This window comes from Cebus imitator, unplaced genomic scaffold (assembly GCF_001604975.1).
Source record: "Cebus imitator isolate Cc_AM_T3 unplaced genomic scaffold, Cebus_imitator-1.0 Scaffold194, whole genome shotgun sequence".
In the NCBI taxonomy this organism is placed as follows: Eukaryota; Metazoa; Chordata; class Mammalia; order Primates; family Cebidae; genus Cebus; species Cebus imitator.
Genome location: NW_016107509.1, coordinates 3,696,089 through 3,704,094, shown reverse-complemented (window position 1 = coordinate 3,704,094; position 8,006 = coordinate 3,696,089).

Here is an 8,006-nt window from a genome sequence, read left to right as displayed (position 1 = left end):
TTTCACCATGTTGACCAGGATGGTCTCGATCTCTTGACCTCGTGATCCACCCGCCTCGGCCTCCCAAAGTGCTGGGATTACAGGCTTGAGCCACCGCGCCCGGCCATCACAGCATTACTTTTATGAGATGAGTAGTGTCATATTCATTAACATTGTATTAAACTGCAAGCCATATATTTCTTACTCTAAAAAGCATGTTAATAATTTTCTTTTTCTTTTGCTAATATAGAAATTGTCTGCCATAGTCTTTGATTCTAATATACAAACAGGTAAAAATTTTGTAAAACTTTTAAAGCATAGCTTGTGAAATAATGAATTCACTTTTTTTTTTTTTTTTAGCTTAATGTTTTATTATAGGTTTTTGGTAGAAATTGTCACCTGGTGAAAAATGGTGACCTCTTAGCAATATGGTTTGGCTGTATCCCTAAATCTCATCTTGAACTGTATTCCCCCCATAATCCCCATGTCTTGTGGAAGAGACCCTGTGGGAGGTAACTGAATCATGAGGATGGTTACCCCCATACTGCTGTTCTCATGATAATGACTGAGTTCTCACAAGATCTGATGGTTGTAGAAGGGGCTTTCCCCACTTTTGCCCAGCACTTCTCCTTTCTGCCATCATATGAAGAAAGATGTGTGTGCTTCCACTTATGCCATGATCGTAAGTTTCCTGAGGCCTCCCCAGCAATGAGGAGCTGTAAATCAATTAAACCTCTTTTCTTTATGTTACCCAGTCTCGGGTATTTCTTCATAGCAGTGTGAGAACCGACTAATACACTAAGCTACAAATATCAAGTATAATTTTACAGACTACGAATAATTAAAACTATAAGGAATAATTCTAGGGCCTACAGTCAAAGTAGATTTTCTGGTTTCTAATTGTTGTGTTATGCCCTGGAAAAAAAAAAAAAAAACAAGAAACAGGTCAAGTGCATTTTTATTTTTGTGCAATGTATAGTACAAAATACTGAGTCATCGGGTCTTTTTTTTTTTTTTTTTTTTTTTTTTTGATGATTCTGACCTTTATCCAAGTGATTCATGTGTCCCTCCTAGGGTAGCACAAATGAATTATTTAGTCTCAGACAGTCTGTGATGCTAGAGGGCCCTTGGCCCTCAAGAGAATTCAGGCAGTGCCAAGGTCCATAGGCCCAATGTTAGATCAGCTTTCATTGGGATATTTGGAAAGAAAAATGGTTAAAAAGCAGACAAAGTTATACTATTTGAAGTCAAAGAATGAATAAATATACTTCGGATTAGGTCTACAAGAACTTGCTCAGAAAGAAATGATCTAAAATGTGATTTAGAAGTAAGCAATGTGTATATCCATTAGCAATTGCAGTACGTTATACAAATGTACTAAAATGAGGAAGAGTATATTGAAATCATATGTGCAAGTATCTTAACCCTGGTGGTTTCACAATGCCTGGTCCTTTGCAGGTCTTAACAAAAGTTTGCTGTGTGAACAAATGGTTGATAACATTTGTTTACATAGCAAACTTTTGTTATCCACCAAAGATAACAAATGGTTGTTATCTTGAAATCCAGAAAAAATGTAGAGAGTAAAAGAACTCTAACAAAGGGAGAGTTGGATTGGATATTACAGGATAACCTTAGATGACTATCTGTGTGAAGAATGAAGAAATGAATGTGAAGATGAGTAGTTTGAGTGACTTTTGAAATTTAAATAAATCACACTTTAACCTTTGTCAACTATTGGGGTTCGAAAATGATACCCCATGAAATACCACTGTTTAGCTCTTTGCCTAAAAAAAAAATAGGAAAATGATACCCCAAAATGTGGTGCTTTGGCATGCTGAACACTTTGAAATAACAGAAATTAGAAGGCCTCAGAAGCAGCTTTAGAAGCAGTCTCTGACCTTCTCCTGCCTTCCTGTCTCCCATGTTATTTCTCCAGCAAGGCAAGCCATAGAAATTCAATTCCCTTTCCCTGAGGCTGGTCAGAGAAACCAGAACACCTCTCCACCAAAGCCAGTCATAAAATCTGGAAAACTTCCTCTAACCTCCCACGACTTTCTGTGTAAGAGCTGGCCATAAAGATATTATCTGAACTACCTTGTCTGTCCTGTGTCCAGGAAGGATTTCTCCACAGGAAGGGCAAGAATGATCTGAACAGACAGGCCTTGCTGGTTGCAGAGTATATTGGTCAGCTATATCTAGGCCAGCCTCAGAACTGAACCACCCTTCAAAATCATTTCCATAGTGGGGGAAAAACACCTTTCAAAATCCAAAGTGATTTATACTTTATCTTTTTTGTGGTTTTATTTTGTTTTTGAGATGGAGTTTTGCTCTTGTCACCCAAACTGGAATGCAATGGCAAGATCTCACCTCACTGCAACCTTTGCCTCCCAGGTTCAAGCCATTCTCGTGCCTCAGCCTCTTGAGTAGCTGGGATTACAGGCATGTACCACCACACCTGGTTAATTTTGCATTTTAGTAGAGATGGGGTTTCACCATATTGGCTAGGCTGGTCTTGAACTCCTCACCTCGGATGACCTTGGCCTCCCAAAGTGCTGGGATTGCAGATGTGAGCCACTGCGTCCAGCCTATACCATACCTTTGGACCAAAAGACCCTTCCCTAATTGAAAATGTCACTCTTGTGTTTTCCTCGATGAATTTACTATTACACTTGCAATGTGTGTCCTGGAAGCCATCAAGTCTACAGTACAACTGACAATAAACCACCAAGGGATGAAGAGCATTGGGTGGCTACTGTCTCAATGCTTCAGTGCCATCTTGTTCACTGATTCACAGAATCAGGTCATTACACAGACCAGAGAAGGGTTCTTGAGACAGGGAACAGGGGCATAGCCCAGTGGCTTGAAAATGACTCCAGAGACTAATAATCGGACTGGGTCAAGGACCCAAGTAGATTTGCAAAAAAACTAGAGCTTGCTACCCTTTTTCACACATAGCTCCTAAATACCAGTAACAGCCAACTGTGACTCAGACAGTCCCCCCAAATTTAAATGTAATCATTACATTTATATACTAACTTATTTTATTAAAAGGCGTTCATATGTTGTTACTGTTTTTTATTTTATTTTATTTTGAGACAGGTCTTGCTATATGCAGGCTGGACTCAAACTCGTAGGCTCACGTGATCCTCACTCCTGAGCCTCCTGAGTAGCTGGGACTGCAAGAACATACCACCTTACCCAGCTCATTCAGTTACTAACTTACTGAATCTCAACTTGTATAAAGCAATTTATTTTGGAAGAACAGGCTTCCAAATTGTTTTAAGTAATGGTGATGTTTTAGGAAATAAGTGGCAGAGTCACAAAGTAAACAGGTCTACAGTACAACCTTGTCATTTCAATACAGTAACCATACCCAGATACTGTATTTCTCAAGTATTGCCAAATACAATATTTGAGGGATATCAGTGATTTCTTTGCACTTGATAAATGCATTATGTTGATACTCAGAGTTGAGTACATCAAATTGAGAACAGCAGATGGGTTGTAAATAACATTAAATGTGGAGTCAGAAAGCCTAGATTTTAGTCCCATATTAACTTCTTGGATGATTTTGTGCATTTATTCATTCATCCATCCACTTAACAAAGAGTTATCAGACATTTTATAATGCCCTGAGCACTGTAGTAAGTGCTAAAGCACACAAATAAAATGTATATTGTCCTTGCATTTATAAACTTGTATTCTATCGGAGAGGACAGACATCAATTTTTGAAAATCCAAGCATTAACAATGTAACTGCTATTTAGTGCTGCAAAGAAAAGTTACCTGAAGATTGTACCAGGGGAGTTAGCACAGACTTGAACTGTGATTTAGGTCTATAGGATAATTAGGTGTCAGCTAGGTGAATGGAGCTGCAGGAACCACATATGCAAAGTCCTAGTGGCTTGGGTGTGGAACCATTATATTCTAGGAGTTATAGAAGGCCAGAATGACTTGAGCTCAGAGAACAAGTGCAAACCAATGACCAGCAGTTGGAAGTCAACAAATGGGTCTGGAGAGTGAGGGAGATGGGAGGAGAGATGAGATCATTATAATTGTATTTCAATACATTAACTCCGGATGCAGTATTGAGAACCAATTGTAGGTGCAAGGATCGACATGACACCAGTTAGGAGATTATTGCTGGAGTCCAGAAAATATAACAGTTGTGTGGCTTGGTGGATATATATATAAAAAAAAAAAAAAAAAAAAAAAAAAAAAAAAAAAAAAAAAAAAAAATATAAAAAAAAAAAAAAAAAAAAAAAAAAAGAGGTAGGCAGAGGCAAGAGGATTAATAGAATTAAGTAATTAATAATAGCATTAAGTGGCTGGTCCGAGTGCAGTGGTGTTTACAACTAATTGATCACAACCAGTTACAGATTTCTTTGTTCCTTCTCCACTCCCACTGCTTCACTTGACTAGCCTTTAAAAAAAAATAATAATAATAAATAAAATAAAATAATAGCATTAAGTAATAAATTGGGTATAGGATGCATGAAGGAGCCAGGAGGTGTTAAGGATGAGATCTGGCTGGGCATGATGGCTCATGCCTGTAATCCAAGCACTTTGGAGGCCAAGGCAGATGGATCACCTGAGGTCGGGAGTTCAAGACCAGCCTGACCAACATGGTGAAAACTGCTCTTTAAAAGAAAAAAAGAAAGAAAAAGAAAAAAGGATGAGACCTGTATCTCTAACTGAGATAAAGAACAATGATAGATAACCAGATTTGAACAAGACAAACTCTGGAAGTCTTAATTTCTGTTTCTGCAAAGTATGAGTAAAACTTTATTTTGAAGTTCTGTCTAGTTCTAAAAGTGTATGCTTTCATTATATAGTCAATCATTTTTCAAAAATAAAGTGGCCTATCTTGAGTGGGAATTGCTTATAGGTAAATGTATTGCTTATTTATTGGTACATAAAAAAATTATCCCCAAACCTTAGTGACTTAAAACAACAAACATTCATTATCTCACAATTTCTGTGGGTCAGGAATTTTGGAGCAGCTTGGCTGAGTGGTTCTGATTCAGGGTTTCCTAGGGGGAGCATTCAGAATGTTGGCAGGGGCTGCAGGCATTTGAAAGCTTGTCTGAGTCCAGATCTAGCCACTTCCACATGGCTCACGTACACGGCTGTTTGCAGAAGGCCTCAAGTCCTTGCAGGTGGCAGGGGGCTTCCATTTCTCACCACATGGGAATCTCCACCGGCTCCTTGAATGTCCTTACAACATGGCATCCAGCTTGCCTCAAAGCAAGTGATCTCAGAAAAAGTTAACAAGGAGGAAGCAGCAGTGCCTTTGATGATCTGGTGTCAGAAGGCACAAGTCACATATCTTAGACTGGGTAATTTATAAATAACAGAAAATTACTTCTCACAATTCTGGAGGCTGGGAATTTCAAAATCCAGGTGCTGGCAGATTTCATGTCTGGTGAGGGCTGGCTCTCTTTGCTTCAAATATAGCACCTTGTTGCTATGTGTCCTCACATGGTAGAAGGGCGGAAGAGAGAAAAGGGGGAAACTCAAGGTGAAGGCTCTTTTATAAGTGCATTAATCCCATTCAAGAGTGATTTCGTTACCTTCTAAATCCCCCACTTCTTAATGCTACAATATTGGTGATTAATCTTCCACATTTGAATTTTGGGGGCACGCATTCAGACTATAGCACATACTGTCAATTCCATTTTATTCTATTTGTTAGAAGCAAGTCACTAAATCCAGCCCACACCTGGAGAGGGGAATCAGGCTCTATCATTTGACATGAGGAATATCAAATAATTTGTTGACATTTTAAAACCACCACAGAGGCCAGGCACAGTGGTTCACACCTATAATCCCAGCACTTTGGGAAGTCAAGGTGGGTGGGTCACCTGAAGTCAGGAGTTTGAGACTAGCCTGGCCAACAGGGTGAAACCCCATCTCTACTAAAAACTACAAAAAATTAGCTGGATGTGGTGGCGGATGCCTGTAATCCCAGCTACTTGGAAAGCTGAGGCAGGAGAAGTGCTTGAACCCAGGAGGTGGAGGTTGCAGTGAGTCGAGATCATGCCATTGCATTCCAGCCTGGGCAATAAGAGCAAAACTACATCTCAAAAAAAAAAAAAAAATCTTATACGCTTGACACTTCACAAAGTGCTGGGCAACTTTTCTTGATAGTAAATAACACCGTTAAATAAAACTAAAGTGTTATGAACTTCTAGAAAACAGCTGCCTAGAATACTTAGCGCCAACATTCTGGATGAATATTTATTCACTTATTTATTTATATTTGGATTTCTCTCTATCTCCGTAATGAGACAAGGGCAGTCAAAGAATGTACAAAGCTATTGAGTCATAAATTAGTAACTTTCTTTTTTTTTTTTTTTTTGAGACAAAGTCTTGCTCTGTCACCCAGGCTATAGTGCAGTGGCATGATCTTGGCTCATTGCAACCTCTGCCTCCTGAGTTTAAGGGATTCTCCAGCCTCAGCCTCCCGAGTAGCTGGGGCTGTAGATGTACATCACTATGCCTGGCTAATTTTTGTGTTTTTATTGGAGCCAGGGTTTCACCATGTTGTCCAGGCTAGTCTCTAACTCCTGACCTCAAGGGATCCACCCGGCTTGGCCTCCCAAAGTGCTGGGATTACAGGCATGAACCACCACACCGGCCATTAGTGGATGTTTGTATCTATAATTATAAAATACTATAATAATTATCTGTGCATACATGCCTTCTGCATATATTTACAATATATGCATATATATGTATCTGTGCATACATGCCTTCTGCATATATATTTATAATATATAATATACTTTTATTTATATATATTATATATATTTATAATATAAATAATATATATTATATATAATATACTTATATTTATAATATATTTATAATATTTTATAACATATATATTTATGATATATAATATACTTATAAATATATATGCAGAAGGCATGTATGCACAGATACATATATATCAGAAGGCATGTATGAGTATCTGTGCATACATAATGAGTATCTGTGCATACATAGCTTCTGATTACATATTGTAAAATAATGAATTCTGTAAATTACATATTGTTATGTATGAGAATCAATTTTTTTATGCAAATCAGAGTCAGAGCTGAATAATTTTACAGCTTGAAGAAAGCTTACAGATGGTCAAGTCCAACTTCCACATTTAATAGATGAAAAAACTTGAGTCCTCAATAAACAAACAAACAATTTTTTTCCCCCTGGAGTTCTCACTCAGTTTGTAGCAGAAAACCGCAGAGGGTCATATGGTAACAATGTTAGAGATAGGATTCAGTGGTTCTTTGAGATCTTGTTTTTTTCTAGTCCTGAAAATCTATGTTGTCTTCAAACAACATTCAGGAAAGGTACAATAGGCTTAACATTCTCCCTGTTTTAACAGTTTCCAAGTAAGTTACAATAGTAAGGAATAGTCCATTAGATCTTTCAAGGTCACTTAGTAACTTGTTTATAGGAATTGGGAATGAAGCCAAGGTTACAGATTCCTTGGTTTAGATTCTTTCCACTCATTTATTACTTACCTCTGAAATGTTATTGCCATTTATCACAAACTAAATTGGCTTTATTATATATGCAGAGAAGATTAAGTAATAGTTTTGTCTTTGTGGAAGACTAATATACTCATATCTGTGAACACATGATGAATTATGTACTTATGTAATTTGATCTTAGATAGGGAGAGAATAAATGCAGGAATAGACCTGTGATTTCCTGACTCTTAGTTTAGGTACATTAGCAATCAAACTTCTATTGACTGTACTGAAATTTTATAGCTTTTATCAGCAATTAAATTTGTATGACTTACTAGGCATACAAAGTAAATGATAAGATAGTTTTATTTACTTTGCCTATTTTTAACTGAGAGCCATTATATTGGTGAACACATTGTGAATATGTACTTAATTAAATGTGCAAGATAATGTGGATAGTATGAAATATCTTGATTTATAATTGAAAAATTCTCTTGCATTTCTTTTGTGTTCTTTCTTTCTTTTCTTTTCTTTTTTTTTTTTTTT